This window comes from Schistocerca gregaria, chromosome 6 (genome assembly GCF_023897955.1).
Source record: "Schistocerca gregaria isolate iqSchGreg1 chromosome 6, iqSchGreg1.2, whole genome shotgun sequence".
Taxonomy (NCBI): domain Eukaryota; kingdom Metazoa; phylum Arthropoda; class Insecta; order Orthoptera; family Acrididae; genus Schistocerca; species Schistocerca gregaria.
The window spans coordinates 19632978-19651505 of NC_064925.1; the positions used below are offsets into that span (position 1 = coordinate 19632978).

Genomic DNA, 18528 nt, shown 5'->3' on the forward strand with positions numbered 1-18528 from the left:
GTTTCTTAAGAAAAAATTTAATTTTTTAAAGTTATTTGTTTTTATTTAATTTTTTAAGTAAAAATATTAACTTATTTATTCTTTAAGGGATAAGCTTTGAAGTTAATAACCTATAATTTATTTTATAGAAATATAATAGTAAGCTTTAAACCAGCTATCTTTAAGATTACGTTTTAGTTCATTATTTTTTATTTTGATTTTATTAATATTTTAGGTTTTTTATTAAGATTATTAATTTAATTTTGAAATTTTTGTAATAATGATAGAATTAGTATATTTATTTGTATGAAATTTTTACCTTGTGAACTTATTATAAGGAACTAGGCAAAATTGATTTCCGCCTGTTTATCAAAAACATGTCCTCTTGTTTATATTTTGAGGTCTGGCCTGCTCACTGAGCGTATTTTTAAAGAGCCGCGGTATTTTGACCGTGCAAAGGTAGCATAATCATTAGTCTCTTAATTAGTGGCTGGAATGAATGGCTTGACGAGAAATCAACTGTCTCTTAATAAATTTTTGAATTTAACTTTTGAGTCAAAAGGCTTAAATTCTTCTTTAGGACGAGAAGACCCTATAGAGCTTGACATTTAACTTTTATATAGTTTTTTGTTTGTCTTTCTATATTTAATGATGATGTTTTGATGGGGTGACATGAAGAATAGATAAACTCTTCATTATTATATCATTTATTTATGTTTGTTATTTTGATCCATAATTTATGATCATAAGATTAAGTTACCTTAGGGATAACAGCGTAATTGTTTTTGAGAGCTCATATCGACAAAGCAGATTGCGACCTCGATGTTGGATTAAGAAAAATTTTGGGTGCAGGAGCCCAATGATTAGGTCTGTTCGACCTTTAAATTCTTACATGATCTGAGTTCAGACCGGCGTGAGCCAGGTCGGTTTCTATCCTAAGATTGTTAATCCATATTAGTACGAAAGGACCATATGGTTAAAATATTTTTTGTTATATTGATTAATATTAATTTATTTACTATTTTGACAGATTAATGTGTTGAATTTAGAATTCATTTATGTAGATTTTTTCTACAAATAGTATTGATACTTTATGATTTATTTATATTTATTTTGAATTTTCTTTTATTGGTTATTTGTGTTTTAATTAGTGTTGCCTTTTTAACTTTATTAGAGCGTAAGGTTTTAGGTTATATTCAGATTCGAAAGGGTCCAAATAAGGTAGGTTTTGTTGGAATTCCTCAGCCATTTAGAGATGCTATTAAGTTAATTTGTAAGCAGCAGCCAATTCCTATTATATCTAATTACCTACTTTATTATTTTTCCCCTGTTTTTAATTTAATGATTTCTTTAGCCGTTTGAGTAATTTTTCCTTATTTAACTTATATGTGTTCTTTTTCTTATGTATTTTTATTTTTTTTTGTTGTACTAGATTAGGTGTTTATACTGTTATAATTGCTGGTTGATCTCCTAATTCAAATTATTCATTATTAGGTTCTCTTCGTTCTGTTGCTCAAACAATTTCTTATGAAGTTAGTTTAGCTTTAATTTTATTGTCTTTAATTATTTTAATTGGTAGTTTTAATATGTTTGATTTTATAAACTATCAGCTTTATTGTTGATTTATTATTATTTCTTTTCCTTTAGCTTTAGCTTGTTTTGGTTCTTGCTTAGCTGAAACTAATCGTACTCCTTTTGATTTTGCTGAAGGGAAATCTGAGTTAGTTTCAGGATTTAATATTGAGTATGGTGCGGGTGGTTTTACTTTAATTTTTTTAGCTGAATATACTAGAATTGTCTTCATAAGAATGTTATTGGCTTTAATTTTTTTGGGCGGTGATTTTTATTCTTTTATATTTTTTATTAAGCTTGCTATTATATCTTTTGGTTTTATTTGGGTTCGTGGAACATTACCACGGTTCCGTTATGATAAATTAATGTACTTAGCTTGAAAAAGTTTTTTACCTTTATCTTTGAATTTTTTTATTTTCTTTGTTGGTTTAAAGATTTTATTTATCTCATTTGTTTAGTGAAATTTTTTGAGAAAAGTTAATAGAAGAGTTAAACTTCTAATTTTATGTTTTCAAAACATATGCTTTTCCTAAGCTAATTAACTTTATTCCTTAATTAATTTATCTCATGCGTTTGCGACATGGACTTTAATTAAGAAATATGTGAAGTAAATAATTGTTAAGATTTGACCTGTTATAATATAAGGTTCTTCAACAGGTCGTTTACCAATTCACGGTAGTAAGCATACAACAACTACTATAATTCAGAATAAAATTTGATTAATAGGGTAAAATTGAATGCCTCGGAATGGTGTTTTATTATAAAATGGTAAAATTATTAAGATTCTAATTGATAAAAATAATGCAATAACACCTCCTAACTTATTAGGGATAGATCGTAGAATTGCATATGCAAATAGGAAATATCATTCTGGTTGAATGTGAACTGGTGTTACTAATGGGTTGGCAGGTACAAAGTTATCTGGATCTCGTAATAGGTAAGGATTAATTAAACATAGTATAATTAATAATGATGTTATTATTACAAATGTAATAGAATCCTTAAAGGTAAAGTATGGATGGAATGGAATTTTTTCAATATCTCCATTTAGTCCAAGAGGATTATTAGATCCTGTTTGGTGAAGAAAAAATAAATGAATTGCTGCTATAGCAGCAATAATAAATGGTAATACAAAATGGAATGTGAAGAATCGATTTAATGTTGCATTATCAACAGCGAATCCTCCTCATACTCATTGGACTAAATCTGTTCCTAAGTATGGGATTGCTGATAATAAATTAGTAATTACTGTTGCACCTCAAAAAGATATTTGGCCTCAGGGTAAGACATATCCTATAAATGCAGTTGCTATAACTAAAAATAAAATCACTGTACCAATTATTCAGGTATGTATATATATATAAGATCCATAGTAAATTCCCCGTCCTACATGTAAGTAAATACAAATAAAAAATACAGATGCTCCATTTACGTGTAAGGTTCGGATAATTCAACCATTATTTACGTCTCGGCAGATGTGTACTACACTACTGAATGCTATTTCAATATTTGATGTATAATGTATAGCTAAAAATAGTCCAGTTACGATTTGAATTACCAAACATAACCCTAATAGGGATCCAAAAATTCATCAAAATGAAATATTTGTTGGGGCAGGTAAGTGAATTAAAGAGTTATTAATAATTTTAATTAAAGGATGTCTTAATCGTAAGAGTTTATTCATTAGTAATTATCTTATTTTACGAATAGGTCCCTGATTAATATTGGTGATTTTAACAACTGCTAGTAGTGCTAAAAATAAATAAATTATTATTATTATTGTAATAATGAATGTTGGTCTATTATATAATTTTTCTAAAGATATTGTTATTTCTTGATAATTGATTGAATTATCAATATTTATAGTTTCGGTGTTTTTGAAAAAGTCTATAAATATAGATATATCTAGAATAATTAATATTAATATGATAAATACTCACATTATTAATGTAATAATTATAGTGATTGATTTAGGCTGAAATATTTCGTTTGATGCAATTCTTGTAATGTAAATAAATAATACTAGTATACCACCAAGAAATGTTAAAAATAAAATATATGATAATCAATATCTTTCTATTATTGTTCCTGTTATTAATCCAACTAGGAATTTTTGAAGGATAATAAAAAGCATTATTGATATTGGGTGTCTTAATTTAATAAAATTAATATTTATTACATTTGATAATGATATAATTATTATTTTGATCATTTGAGGGGTTAGTTTATTTAAAATACCGGTTTTGTGGACCGATGATGGAAGCTTTTCCACCTCTGAAGTTTTAAAAGTGGGGGCTGGACTTATTTCCGGTTTACAAGACCTGCGTTTTTTTTAAACTATTAAAACTAATGTTTATATTCTCTATTTTTACTTCTTTATTGATTTATTTTGCTGGTGTTTATGTTTTTTCTTCTAAACGTAAACATTTATTAATGGTTCTTTTGAGATTAGAATATATTGTTCTTTCTTTATTTATGTTAGTTATTGTTTTTCTTATTGAGTTTGATTATGATTATTTTTTTCCTGTTATTTTTTTAGTTTTTTCTGTTTGTGAGGGTGCTTTAGGTCTTTCTATTTTAGTTTCAATAATTCGTTCTCATGGTAATGATTTTTTTAATTCTTTTGGTTTATCTTTATGTTAAAGTATTTATTTATAACTATTTTTTGATCCCTCTTTGTTTATTAAATAATTGTTGATGGTTGGTTCATTCTTTAATGTTTCTGTCGGGTTTTGTTTTTACAATTTGTGTTTATTCATATGCTGATTTGAATATAATTAGATATTATTTTGGTATTGATTATTTTTCTTTTAGTTTAATTTTACTTAGTTTTTGGATTTGTTCTTTAATAATCACTGCTAGAGGTTCAGTTTATTTAAGTTCATATCATTCTAATTTTTTTGTTTTTATGGTTTTGATTTTAATAATTATGCTTTATTGTTCATTTGCTAGATTAAGTCTTCTTTCTTTTTATATTTTGTTTGAGGCTAGATTAGTTCCTACTTTACTTTTAATTTTGGGTTGGGGTTATCAACCTGAGCGTTTGCAGGCTGGTGTTTATTTAATTTTTTATACTTTGGTTGCTAGATTACCTTTATTATTAGTTTTATTTAAGGTTTATGATTTTTCTAATACTTTATATTTTCCTTTATAGGTTGATTTTGGTTCTTATTATTTTATGTTTTATGTATTTATAATTTTGGCTTTTTTAGTTGAGATACCTATGTTTTTGGTTCATTTATGACTTCCTAAGGCTCATGTAGAGTTAGGTGGTTATGGTATTTTTCGTGTTATAAAGGTTATTTCTTATTTGGGTTTAAAGTTTAATTATTTTTGATTGTCTTTAGGTTTATCTGGGGGTGTTATTGTAAGATTTATTTGTTTTCGTCAGGTTGATTTAAAGTCTTTAATTGCATATTCTTCTGTTGCTCATATAAGAATGGTTATTGGTGGATTGATGACTATGAATTGATGAGGTTGTGTAGGTTCTCTTTCTCTAATGGTTGGTCATGGTTTATGTTCTTCTGGTTTATTTTGTTTATCTAATATTATTTATGAACGTTTAGGTAGACGAAGATTATTAATTAACAAGGGTATAATTAATTTGATGCCAGGAATGGCTTTATGATGATTTCTTTTAAGATCATCAAATATGGCTGCTCCTCCTTCTTTAAATTTGGTAGGTGAAATTAGATTATTAAATAGAATTATATCTTGATCTTCTTTTAGATTCTTTGCTTTGATTTTTTTATCTTTTTTTAGAGCTGTTTATACTTTGTATATATATTCTTATTCTCAGCATGGGAATTATTATTCTGGTGTTTATACTTGTTCTCTTGGTTATTTTCGTGAATATCATCTTTACTTTTACATTGATTGCCTTTAAATATTCTCTGTTTAAAGGGTGAATATTTCTTTGTTTAGTTTGCTTAAGTATTTTAATTAAAAATATTGTTTTGTGGAATCAATGATATGAAGTTTTTCATCTTAGGCCGTGAATTTATTTTCTATTTGTTCTTTGGGTTTTTTTTCTTTGTTTATTTCGAGAACTATAATTTTTATTTTAGGTATTTATTATTTAATAATTGATTATAGAGTTTTTGTTGAGTGAGAGCTTTTCAATTTAAATGGTTCTATAGTTGTTATAACTTTAATTTTGGATTGAATATCTCTTATTTTTATATCTTTTGTTATATATATTTCTTCTTTGGTTATTTATTATAGAGAGGATTATATATCTGGTGAAAAGAATATAAATCGTTTTATTATTATTGTTTTAATATTTATTCTTTCTATAGGTTTTTTAATTATTAGTCCTAATTTAATTAGAATTTTATTAGGTTGAGATGGTTTAGGTTTAGTTTCTTATTGTTTAGTTATTTATTATCAAAATGTAAAATCTTATAGTGCTGGTATATTAACTGCACTTTCTAATCGTATTGGTGATGTTGCTATTTTAATTTCTATTGCATGAATGTTAAATTTTGGTGGTTGAAATTATATTTATTATTATGATTTTATTTCTAATTCTTTTGAAATAAAGCTCATTACTATAGTAATTGTTTTAGCAGCTATAACTAAGAGAGCTCAGATTCCTTTCTCTTCATGACTTCCTGCTGCTATAGCAGCTCCTACTCCTGTTTCTGCTTTAGTTCATTCTTCTACTCTTGTTACTGCTGGTGTTTATTTATTAATTCGTTTTAGACCAATATTGGATACTTATAATTGTGGTTGATTTTTACTTTTAATTGGTTGTATAACTATATTTATGGCTGGATTGGACGCTAATCTTGAGTTTGATTTAAAGAGGATTATTGCTCTTTCTACTTTAAGACAACTTGGTTTAATAATAAGAATTTTGGCTATAGGTTATCCAAAGCTTGCATTTTTTCATTTATTGGCTCATGCTTTATTTAAGGCATTATTATTTATATGTGCAGGTTCAATAATTCATAATTTGAAGGATTCTCAGGATATTCGTTTTATAGGATCAATTGTTAATTTCATACCTTTAACTTCAGTTTGTTTTAATGGTTCTAGTTTATCTTTGTGTGGAATACCTTTTTTAGCGGGATTTTATTCAAAGGATTTAATTCTTGAGATGGTTTGTTTAAGATGAATTAATTGTTTAATTTTTTTTCTTTATTTTTTTCTACTGGTTTAACTGCTTCTTATTCTTTTCGTTTGTTTTATTATTCAATATCTGGTGATAATAATTTTTATTCTAGATTTTCTTTTGATGATAAGGGTTATTATATTTCATTTGGAATAATTGGTCTATTGTTTGTTGCTGTTTTTGGTGGTAGTCTTTTATCTTGATTAATTTTTCCTATTCCTCATGTGATTGCTTTACCTTATTATTTAAAGTTTTTAACTATTACAGTTGTTATTTTAGGTGCTTATTTAGGTTATCTTATTTCTAATTTTGATTTTTCTCATAATTTATTTTCTTTAAGTATACTTTCTTTTGTTAGATTTGCTGGTTCTATATGATTTATACCTTTTCTTTCAACTAAGTTTATTAGATATATTCCTTTAAAAATAGGTTATTATTCATCTAAGTCATTTGATTATGGTTGAGGCGAATTACTTGGTGGTCAAGGATTATATAGATTATTTATTTATTTAATTGGTTATATTCAAGGTTGATATGATTCTAATTTCAAGATTTATCTTTTAACTTTTATTTTTTGAATATTTATTTTGGTAATATTGTTTTTCGTTTACTTAAATAGCTTATAATTAGAGCGTGACACTGAAGATGTTAAGGAAGTATTTTTACTTTTAAGTATTTATAAATATAGATATATTATTTTTACAGTGAAAATGTAATGTTTTATTTAAACTATATAAATTTTAGAAATGTTAACGGAGTTTAACCGCTAATATAAAAAGTTAGCAGCTTTCATATTGGCTTTACATTTCCTTAATTGGAACTATTATAGTTCAATTATATTATTAACAGTAATACGCCTCTTTTTGGCTTCAATTAATAAGAATAAGGGTAGTACATACCAATCTTCCAGGTCGAAACTGACTGCAATATTTCGCTTCTTATTCTATTTAAGGTTGATTGATAATATCAATACTTTTTGAATGCAACCCAAATGTTATATTTAACTACAACCCTTTATTCTGCTCATTGTAATGCTCCTTGGTTTCATTCATGGTATAGTCCTCCTAATAGAACTAGAATCAAAAATATTGTTGATACTGTTCAGATTATAATGTCTGAAGTTTTAAAAATAATTACAATTGGTAGAATTAGTGCAATTTCTACATCAAAAATTAAAAAGATTACTGCGATTAGGAAGAATCGTATTGAGAATGGTATTCGTGCTGATCTTTTTGGATCAAACCCACATTCAAATGGTGATCTTTTTTCTTGATCATTAATTAATTTTTTGATAGTGTTGTTGCCAGGATTATAACAATTATTGGAATAATAAATCTAATGAAAACTCTTGTTGATAGAATTAGAATTGTTTTTCTTGATTTATATCAAGCTTTCTGATTGGAAGTCAAATGTACTATTTATACTAGAAAAACAATTATCTACCTCATCAATAAATAGAGATATATAAGAATAATCAGACTACGTCTACGAAGTGTCAGTATCATGCTGCTGCTTCAAATCCAAAGTGATGTCTTGGTGAAAATTTATTTATTGAGTGTCGAAGTAGACATGTTGATAAAAAGATTGTTCCAATAATTACGTGTAAACCATGGAATCCTGTTGCAACAAAGAATGTTGATCCATAAACTGCATCTGCAATGGTAAAAGGTGCTTCTCAATATTCATATGCTTGAAGTATTGTAAAGTATAGTCCTAATAACACTGTGAAGAATAATCCTTGTAGTGCTTGAGTATGATTAGATTCCATTAAACTATGATGTGCTCATGTTACTGTTACTCCTGATGCTAAAAGAATAGCTGTATTAAGTAATGGAATTTGTATAGGGTTAAAGGGTTGAATTCCTATTGGAGGTCATAGTATTCCTAGTTCAATTGTTGGTGCTAATCTTCTTCTAAAGAATGCTCAAAAAAAAGAAACGAAAAATAATACCTCTGATGCAATAAATAAAATTATTCCTCATCGTAATCCAATTGATACAAATCCTGTATGTAATCCTTGATATGTTCCTTCTCGTACTACATCTCGTCATCATTGAATTATAGTTAGTAGGGTAATTCCAAATCCAATTATGAATAAGTTAATATTAAATAGGTGGAATCATTTTGCTAGTCCTGATACTAGGACTATTGCTCCAATTGCTCCTGTTAATGGTCAAGGTCTATAGTCTACTAAGTGGAATGGGTGGTTTGAGTGAGCTGTTAACATAGGTTTAATATACTTCTCTAGAATATAGAGTTCTTAGAATTGAGAAAACATAGGCTTGAATTATTGCTACTGCTGATTCTAGAATTAATAGAAGTATTTGTCCAATAATTAGTAATGAGATTAAGTTTATTGCTATAGATGGTCCTGTGTTTCCTAATAAGGTTAATAATAAGTGTCCTGCAATTATATTTGCTGCCAACCGTACTGCTAATGTACCTGGTCGAATAACATTACTAATTGTTTCAATTAGTACTATATATGATATTAATGCAGGCGGTGTACCTTGTGGTACAAGGTGTGTAAATATATGATTAGTATGGTTAATTCATCCAAATAATATAAATCTTAGCCATATAGGTAGGGCAATTGCAAATGTTAATGCTAAATGTCTTGTTCTAGTAAAAATATAAGGGAATAATCCTATGAAATTGTTAAATAATATTATAATAAAAATTGAGATGAAAATGAATGTTGTTCCATTAAATGATTTTGGTCCAAGAAGTGTTTTAAATTCATTATGTAAGGTTATATTTAGTTTATTTCAGATAATGTTAATTCATGATGGTGTAAGTCAAAATAGTGATGGGATTAATAATAGTCCTAGAAATGTTCTAGTTCAATTTAATGATAAATTAAAGATGTTAGTTGATGGGTCAAATGTTGAGAATAGATTTGTTATCATTTTCAATTTAAGTTTTTTATTTCAATTGTTCCTTTTTCTGCTCTTTTAATAAGGTTAGGTTTAAATGAGAAGAAGTTTATTTGATTAAACAAGATTAATGTAGCTGAAAATATAATGAATAGTGAGAATCATATAAGAGGGGATATTTGAGGGATTTGGATATAATTTCCCCATCAGAAGTAGTCGTTAATTTACTATTATTTGGTTTAAGAGACCATTACTTACTTTCAGTCATCTGATGAATTTCAAGGTGTAATAATTTTTTTTCGTTACTTTAGATTGACACTCTAATGTTATTTATTTTAACTAACTCCTTAAATTATCTTAGATAATCACTTAATAAATAAATTTACTGAAGTTCTTTCAATTACAATTGGTATAAATCTGTGGTTTGCTCCACAGATTTCTGAGCATTGTCCAAAGAATAATCCAGGTCGATTTATTGTGAATGTTCCTTGATTTAACCGACCTGGCGTTGCATCAATTTTAACCCCTAAAGCAGGAACTGCTCATGAGTGTAGAACATCTGATGCTCTTGTTAATACTCGTACTTCTGTATTTATTGGTAGGATTGTTCGGTTATCTACATCTAGTAGTCGGAATCCATCATTTTCTAGGTCTTGTTCTGGTGTTATATAAGTGTCAAATTCTACGTCTATGAAGTCTGAATATTCATATCTTCAATATCATTGTCGTCCAATGGTTTTAATTGTAATTATTGCATCTACTGAATCATCAAGTAAATATAATAGTCGTAATGATGGAAGGGCAATAAAAATTAATGTAATTGCTGGTAAAGCTGTTCAGATTGTTTCAATTAAATGTCCATGAAGTATATTACGGTTAGTATAGGCAATAAATAATATATAACTTAGGGCATAACCTACAATTACTGTAATTAATAATAATACGACCATAGTATGATCATGAAAGAATGATAATTGCTCCATTAATGGTGAAGCTCCATCTTGAAGAGATAAATTTGATCATGTTGCCATTAATAAATATTTTCTAATAAAAGGTCAAACCTTTATTTGTAGAGCTTAAATCTACTGCACTAATCTGCCATATTAGAATCTAGAGATTAATGGTAATTCTGAGTAACTATGTTCTGCAGGAGGGTTATTTTGTAGTCATTCTGTTGATCTTCTTATGTTAGCTCTAAATATAATTGCTCGGTTTGTAATCATTCTTTCTCATATAATTACAATGAATATAATGATTCCTACAATAGAAATTGTAGACCCAATTCTTGATACTACGTTTCATGATGTATATGCGTCTGGGTAGTCAGAGTATCGTCGAGGTATTCCTGCTAATCCTAGGAAGTGTTGAGGAAAGAATGTTAAATTTACTCCAATGAATATAATTGTAAATTGGATTTTTAATCATGTATTATTTATAGTTAATCCTGTAAATAGTGGATATCATTGAATGACACCTCCTATAATTGCAAATACTGCTCCTATAGATAATACATAATGAAAGTGGGCTACTACATAATATGTATCATGTAATACAATATCAAGTGATGAATTTGCTAATACTAATCCTGTTAATCCACCAATTGTAAATAGGAAAATAAATCCTAGAGCTCATAATAATGGTGGATTGAACTTGAATTTAGTTCCATATAATGTAGCTAATCATCTAAATACCTTAATTCCTGTAGGTACAGCAATAATTATTGTTGCTGATGTAAAATATGCTCGTGTGTCAACATCCATTCCTACTGTAAATATATGATGTGCTCATACAATAAATCCTATTAGTCCAATTGATAGTATAGCATAAATTATACCTAATGTTCCAAATGATTCAATTTTTCCTCTTTCTCGACATACAATATGTGAAATAATTCCGAACCCCGGTAGAATTAAAATATAAACTTCTGGGTGTCCAAAGAATCAAAATAGATGTTGATATAGAATTGGGTCACCCCCTCCTGCAGGGTCAAAGAATGATGTATTTAAATTTCGATCTGTTAATAGTATAGTAATAGCTCCTGCTAAAACTGGAAGTGAAAGAAGGAGAAGTAATGCTGTAATAGCTACAGATCATACAAATAAAGGTGTTTGATCTAAAGTTATACTTCCTGATCGTATATTAATTGCTGTTGTAATGAAATTCACTGCACCAAGAATAGATGATACACCTGCTAAGTGCAGTGAAAAAATAGCTAGATCTACAGATGCACCCCCGTGTGCAATAGCTCCTGCTAGAGGAGGGTAAACTGTTCATCCTGTACCAGCACCATTATCTACTATAGAAGATGTAAGAAGAAGGGTTAGTGAAGGTGGTAGTAATCAAATACTTATATTATTTATTCGTGGAAATGCTATATCTGGTGCACCAATTATTAGTGGAACAAGTCAATTACCAAATCCACCAATTATAATAGGTATTACTATAAAGAAAATTATTACGAATGCGTGAGCTGTAATAATAACATTATAAATCTGGTCATCCCCAATTAGAGATCCGGGTTGGCCAAGTTCAGCACGAATAAGTATTCTTATTGATGTTCCTACTATTCCTGCTCATGCTCCAAATATGAAGTATAAAGTACCAATGTCCTTATGGTTTGTTGAGAATAATCATTTTTGCGGTAAGATGGATGAATTTTAGGTGGTAGACTGTAAATCTACTTATGAGATGTTTTCTCTCTTATCATATTTAGGTCTTATATTCAATTATGATTCGAGACTGCAATTCTAGAGGTGTAAAATTTTACTAAGGCCTAAAAGATTATTCTTTTAATTATAACTTTGAAAGTTATTAGTTTGATTAACTTAAGTCCTTAGTATAATGAAATTAAGGTTGATGTTGAAATCAATCCTATTGTTGAAATTATTACTGTTATAGGAAGAATGATTCTTGATTTTTGGGACTTTATCTTTATAGATCACGAATTTTCTGTGTATGATATAATTAGAGCTGAGAATCTAATACGTATATAGTAGTAGAGTGTAATTGTAGTTAATACAACTATAATAGTTATAATAGTTGTTATATTGTTTTCTATTAATGATTGTATTCCAATTCATTTTGGTAAGAATCCAAGGAATGGTGGTAGTCCACCTAAAGATAATAAAGATAAGAATATTATGAATTTAATTTCGGTTTTTATATTTCTGGCTGAATAAATTTGATTTATGAAAAATAAATTTATTTGCTTAAATAATAAAACTATAATTAATCTTAATAGTGAGTAAATAATGAAGTATAGTTCTCAGATGTTTTCTCTGACTGTTAATGATCTAATTATTCAACCTAGATGTCTGATTGATGAATATGCTAAAAGTTGTCGTAAGGATGTTTGATTTAAACCTGCTATTGCCCCAATAATAATTCTTAAGATAATAATTGTTCAAATAAAAGTTCTTAATTGAATACAATAAGATAAGACCATTATTGGGGCGATTTTTTGTCATGTTATTAATGTTAAACAATTATTTCATCTTGATGCTCCTATAACTTCTGGAAATCAGAAATGGAAAGGTGCAGCTCCAGTCTTTAATAATAGTCTAGATCTAATTATTATTGATGGGATAAATTCTGTTTCCCATCCCATGGGATATTGTCGATGCTATTGCTTGGACAATAAAATATTTAATTGATGATTCATTTATTATTATATTTTTATTTCTTGTTAGGAGCGGAATAAATGAAAGTAAGTTGATCTCAAGTCCTATTCAAACCCCAAATCAGGAATTTGATGAAATGGACAGGATCGTTCCTATCATTAATGTTGATAGGAAGAGAAGTTTTGTAGAGTTGTTGGTCATTAAAAAGGAGAGGATTGATACCTCTATAAATAGGGTATGAACCCATTAGCTTGTTTAGCTTACCTTTTTACATTAAGGTGTATGATGCACGTTAGTTTTTGATACTAAAGGAGGTAGTTTAATTCTATCTTATGTAATTTTAATGAAGGTAATTTTATTTACTTTATTTACCCTATCAAGGTAACCCTTTAATCAGGCACTTCATTTATTTAATATATAAATCGAAAGTTTTTTTTGAAATTCTTTTATGTATTATTTTGTTTAATTAGGATTAATTTATCCTGCTCATTTTATTTTTTTTATATATATATATATATAAAAAATAATTTATATTAATATATTACATTTAATTGAAATTAAAGTATTATAAGTTCATCTTACCATTATCAATTGATTATTTTAATGTAATTATTTACCTAGGATTATAGCTACTTATGTTTTTAGCTTAAAATAGGTTATTATAATATAATATATATAATAATATGTAATTTAATATTTAATATTATTATAATTGGATATAATAAATAAAATTATTAATTTAAATATAAAATATTATAATTAATATAAATAATTATATTAATTATAATAATATAATTATGTACATTATCTATAATTAGATTATTTAACTAATATATATGAAAGTTAACTTAATATAAAAAAAGAATTCATATTAATAACATATTATATTAAATTACATAATTGTATAAAATATAATTATTATATTATTTAATCTTTCTTTATTTATTAGTGAAAAGAAAGATTAAATAAGAAAGAATATAATACATTTATTGCTATACATGTTCCATATTAATCTTTAATTATATATAATAGAGAAGTTGTTGTGGTCATACATAGGGGCGTTTCTTTTCTTTTTGTTAATGTTTGTGGTTTTTTTCTTTTTTTTTCTTTAAATATTTGAATCTTTTATTTTTTCCTGAATTAATAGATTTAAAATTTTCTTATTTTTTAATTGTTAAAAGTTTTATTCTTGCTTGTTTATTCACTTTTTCTTTGTATTATATGTAAGTTTTGTTAGACTAAATGTTCTTTTTGCAGTAATTTGATTTAATTATCAAGTGATTTTGGATTTAGCAATTGATTTAGTATCGGCATAATTCGTGCCAGCAGCCGCGGTTATACGATTGATACAAGTGAATATTATTGGTTAAAACAGTTGTTTATATTATTAGGGTTGAAATATAAATTTGTAAGGTGAAATGTTAAAATTTATTTGTGGCCCTTTTTATGAATCTGTGAAATTTAAATAATAAACTAGGATTAGATACCCTATTATTTTAAATGTTAATTATATTTACCAGGGTACTATTAGTTAAGGTCTTTAAACCCAAAGAATTTGGCGGTATCTCATTCCATTCAGAGGAACCTACCCCATGATTGATAATACACGATTTACTCTACTTAATTTATTTGTTTGTATATCTCCATTATCAGAGAATCTATAGAGCTTGACATTTTACTTTTATATAGTTTATTGTTTGTCTTTCTATATTTAATGATGATGTTTTGTTGGGGTGACATGAAGAATAGATAAACTCTTCATTATTATATCATTTATTTATGTTTGTTATTTTGATCCATAATTTATGATCATAAGATTAAGTTACCTTAGGGATAACAGCGTAATTGTTTTTGAGAGCTCATATCGACAAAGCAGATTGCGACCTCGATGTTGGATTAAGAAAAATTTTGGGTGCAGGAGCCCAATGATTAGGTCTGTTCGACCTTTAAATTCTTACATGATCTGAGTTCAGACCGGCGTGAGCCAGGTCGGTTTCTATCCTAAGATTGTTAATCCATATTAGTACGAAAGGACCATATGGTTAAAATATTATTGTTATATTGATTAATATTAATTTATTTACTATTTTGACAGATTAATGTGTTGAATTTAGAATTCATTTATGTAGATTTTTTCTACAAATAGTATTGATACTTTATGATTTATTTATATTTATTTTGAATTTTCTTTTATTGGTTATTTGTGTTTTAATTAGTGTTGCCTTTTTAACTTTATTAGAGCGTAAGGTTTTAGGTTATATTCAGGTTCGAAAGGGTCCAAATAAGGTAGGTTTTGTTGGAATTCCTCAGCCATTTAGAGATGCTATTAAGTTAATTTGTAAGGAGCAGCCAATTCCTATTATATCTAATTACCTACTTTATTATTTTTCCCCTGTTTTTAATTTAATGATTTCTTTAGCCGTTTGAGTAATTTTTCCTTATTTAACTTATATGTGTTCTTTTTCTTATGGATTTTTATTTTTTTTATGTTGTACTAGATTAGGTGTTTATACTGTTATAATTGCTGGTTGATCTTCTAATTCAAATTATTCATTATTAGGTTCTCTTCGTTCTGTTGCTCAAACAATTTCTTATGAAGTTAGTTTAGCTTTAATTTTATTGTCTTTAATTATTTTAATTGGTAGTTTTAATATGTTTGATTTTATAAACTATCAGCTTTATTGTTGATTTATTATTATTTCTTTTCCTTTAGCTTTAGCTTGTTTTGCTTCTTGCTTAGCTGAAACTAATCGTACTCCTTTTGATTTTGCTGAAGGGGAATCTGAGTTAGTTTCAGGATTTAATATTGAGTAGGGTGCGGGTGGTTTTACTTTAATTTTTTTAGCTGAATATACTAGAATTGTCTTCATAAGAATGTTATTGGCTTTAATTTTTTTGGGCGGTGATTTTTATTCTTTTATATTTTTTATTAGCTTGCTATTATATCTTTTGGTTTTATTTGGGTTCGTGGAACATTACCACGGTTCCGTTATGATAAATTAATGTACTTAGCTTGAAAAAGTTTTTTACCTTTATCTTTGAATTTTTTTATTTTCTTTGTTGGTTTAAAGATTTTATTTATCTCATTTGTTTAGTGAAATTTTTTGAGAAAAGTTAATAGAAGAGTTAAACTTCTAATTTTATGTTTTCAAAACATATGCTTTTCCTAAGCTAATTAACTTTATTCCTTAATTAATTTATCTCATGCGTTTGCGACATGGACTTTAATTAAGAAATATGTGAAGTAAATAATTGTTAAGATTTGACCTGTTATAATATAAGGTTCTTCAACAGGTCGTTTAGCAATTCACGTTAGTAAGCATACAACAACTACTATAATTCAGAATAAAATTTGATTAATAGGGTAAAATTGAATGCCTCGGAATGGTGTTTTATTATAAAATGGTAAAATTATTAAGATTCTAATTGATAAAAATAATGCAATAACACCTCCTAACTTATTAGGGATAGATCGTAGAATTGCATATGCAAATAGGAAATATCATTCTGGTTGAATGTGAACTGGTGTTACTAATGGGTTGGCAGGTACAAAGTTATCTGGATCTCCTAATAGGTAAGGATTAATTAAACATAGTATAATTAATAATGATGTTATTATTACAAATGTAATAGAATCCTTAAAGGTAAAGTATGGATGGAATGGAATTTTTTCAATATCTCCATTTAGTCCAAGAGGATTATTAGATCCTGTTTGGTGAAGAAAAAATAAATGAATTGCTGCTATAGCAGCAATAATAAATGGTAATACAAAATGGAATGTGAAGAATCGATTTAATGTTGCATTATCAACAGCGAATCCTCCTCATACTCATTGGACTAAATCTGTTCCTAAGTATGGGATTGCTGATAATAAATTAGTAATTACTGTTGCACCTCAAAAAGATATTTGGCCTCAGGGTAAGACATATCCTATAAATGCAGTTGCTATAACTAAAAATAAAATCACTGTACCAATTATTCAGGTATGTATATATATATAAGATCCATAGTAAATTCCCCGTCCTACATGTAAGTAAATACAAATAAAAAATATAGATGCTCCATTTGCGTGTAAGGTTCGGATAATTCAACCATTATTTACGTCTCGGCAGATGTGTACTACACTACTGAATGCTATTTCAATATTTGATGTATAATGTATAGCTAAAAATAGTCCAGTTACGATTTGAATTACCAAAAATAACCCTAATAGGGATCCAAAATTTCATCAAAATGAAATATTTGTTGGGGCAGGTAAGTCAATTAAAGAGTTATTAATAATTTTAATTAAAGGATGTCTTAATCGTAAGAGTTTATTCATTAGTAATTATCTTATTTTACGAATAGGTCCCTGATTAATATTGGTGATTTTAACAACTGCTAGTAGTGCTAAAAATAAATAAATTATTATTATTATTGTAATAATGAATGTTGGTCTAGAATTATTATTGGGGCAATAGGAGGTTTAAATCAAACATCCTTACGACAACTTTTAGCATATTCATCAATCAGACATCTAGGTTGAATAATTAGATCATTAACAGTCAGAGAAAACATCTGAGAACTATACTTCATTATTTACTCACTATTAAGATTAATTATAGTTTTATTATTTAAGCAAATAAATTTATTTTTCATAAATCAAATTTATTCAGCCAGAAATATAAAAACCGAAATTAAATTCATAATATTCTTATCTTTATTATCTTTAGGTGGACTACCACCATTCCTTGGATTCTTACCAAAATGAATTGTAATACAATCATTAATAGAAACAATATAACAACTATTATAACTATTATAGTTGTATTAACTACAATTACACTCTACTACTATATACGTATTAGATTCTCAGCTCTAATTATATCATACACAGAAAATTCGTGATCTATAAAGATAAAGTCCCAAAAATCAAGAATCATTCTTCCTATAACAGTAATAATTTCAACAATAGGATTGATTTCAACATCAACCTTAATTTCATTATACTAAGGACTTAAGTTAATCAAACTAATAACCTTCAAAGTTATAATTAAAAGAATAATCTTTTAGGCCTTAGTAAAATTTTACACCTCTAGAATTGCAGTCTAGAATCATAATTGAATATAAGTCTAGAATCATAATTGAATATAAGACCTAAATATGATAAGAGAGAAAACATCTCATAAGTAGATTTACAGTCTACCACCTAAAATTCATCCATCTTACCGCAAAAATGATTATTCTCAACAAACCATAAGGACATTGGTACTTTATACTTCATATTTGGAGCATGAGCAGGAATAGTAGGAACATCAATAAGAATACTTATTCGTGCTGAACTTGGCCAACCCGGATCTCTAATTGGGGATGACCAGATTTATAA

The 18528-nt window shown here is 27.2% G+C and overlaps 1 long non-coding RNA gene across 1 annotated transcript in view; it reads left to right on the forward strand.

The window, feature by feature from the left end:
- The first annotated feature begins 352 nt into the window (after positions 1–352).
- LOC126278646 (uncharacterized) overlaps positions 353–18528 on the forward strand; it is a 159224-nt gene continuing 141048 nt past the window's right edge. Inside the window, exon 1 of the long non-coding RNA XR_007550758.1 lies at positions 353–438. This is a non-coding gene — a long non-coding RNA (uncharacterized LOC126278646). The remainder of the gene's footprint in view (positions 439–18528) is intronic.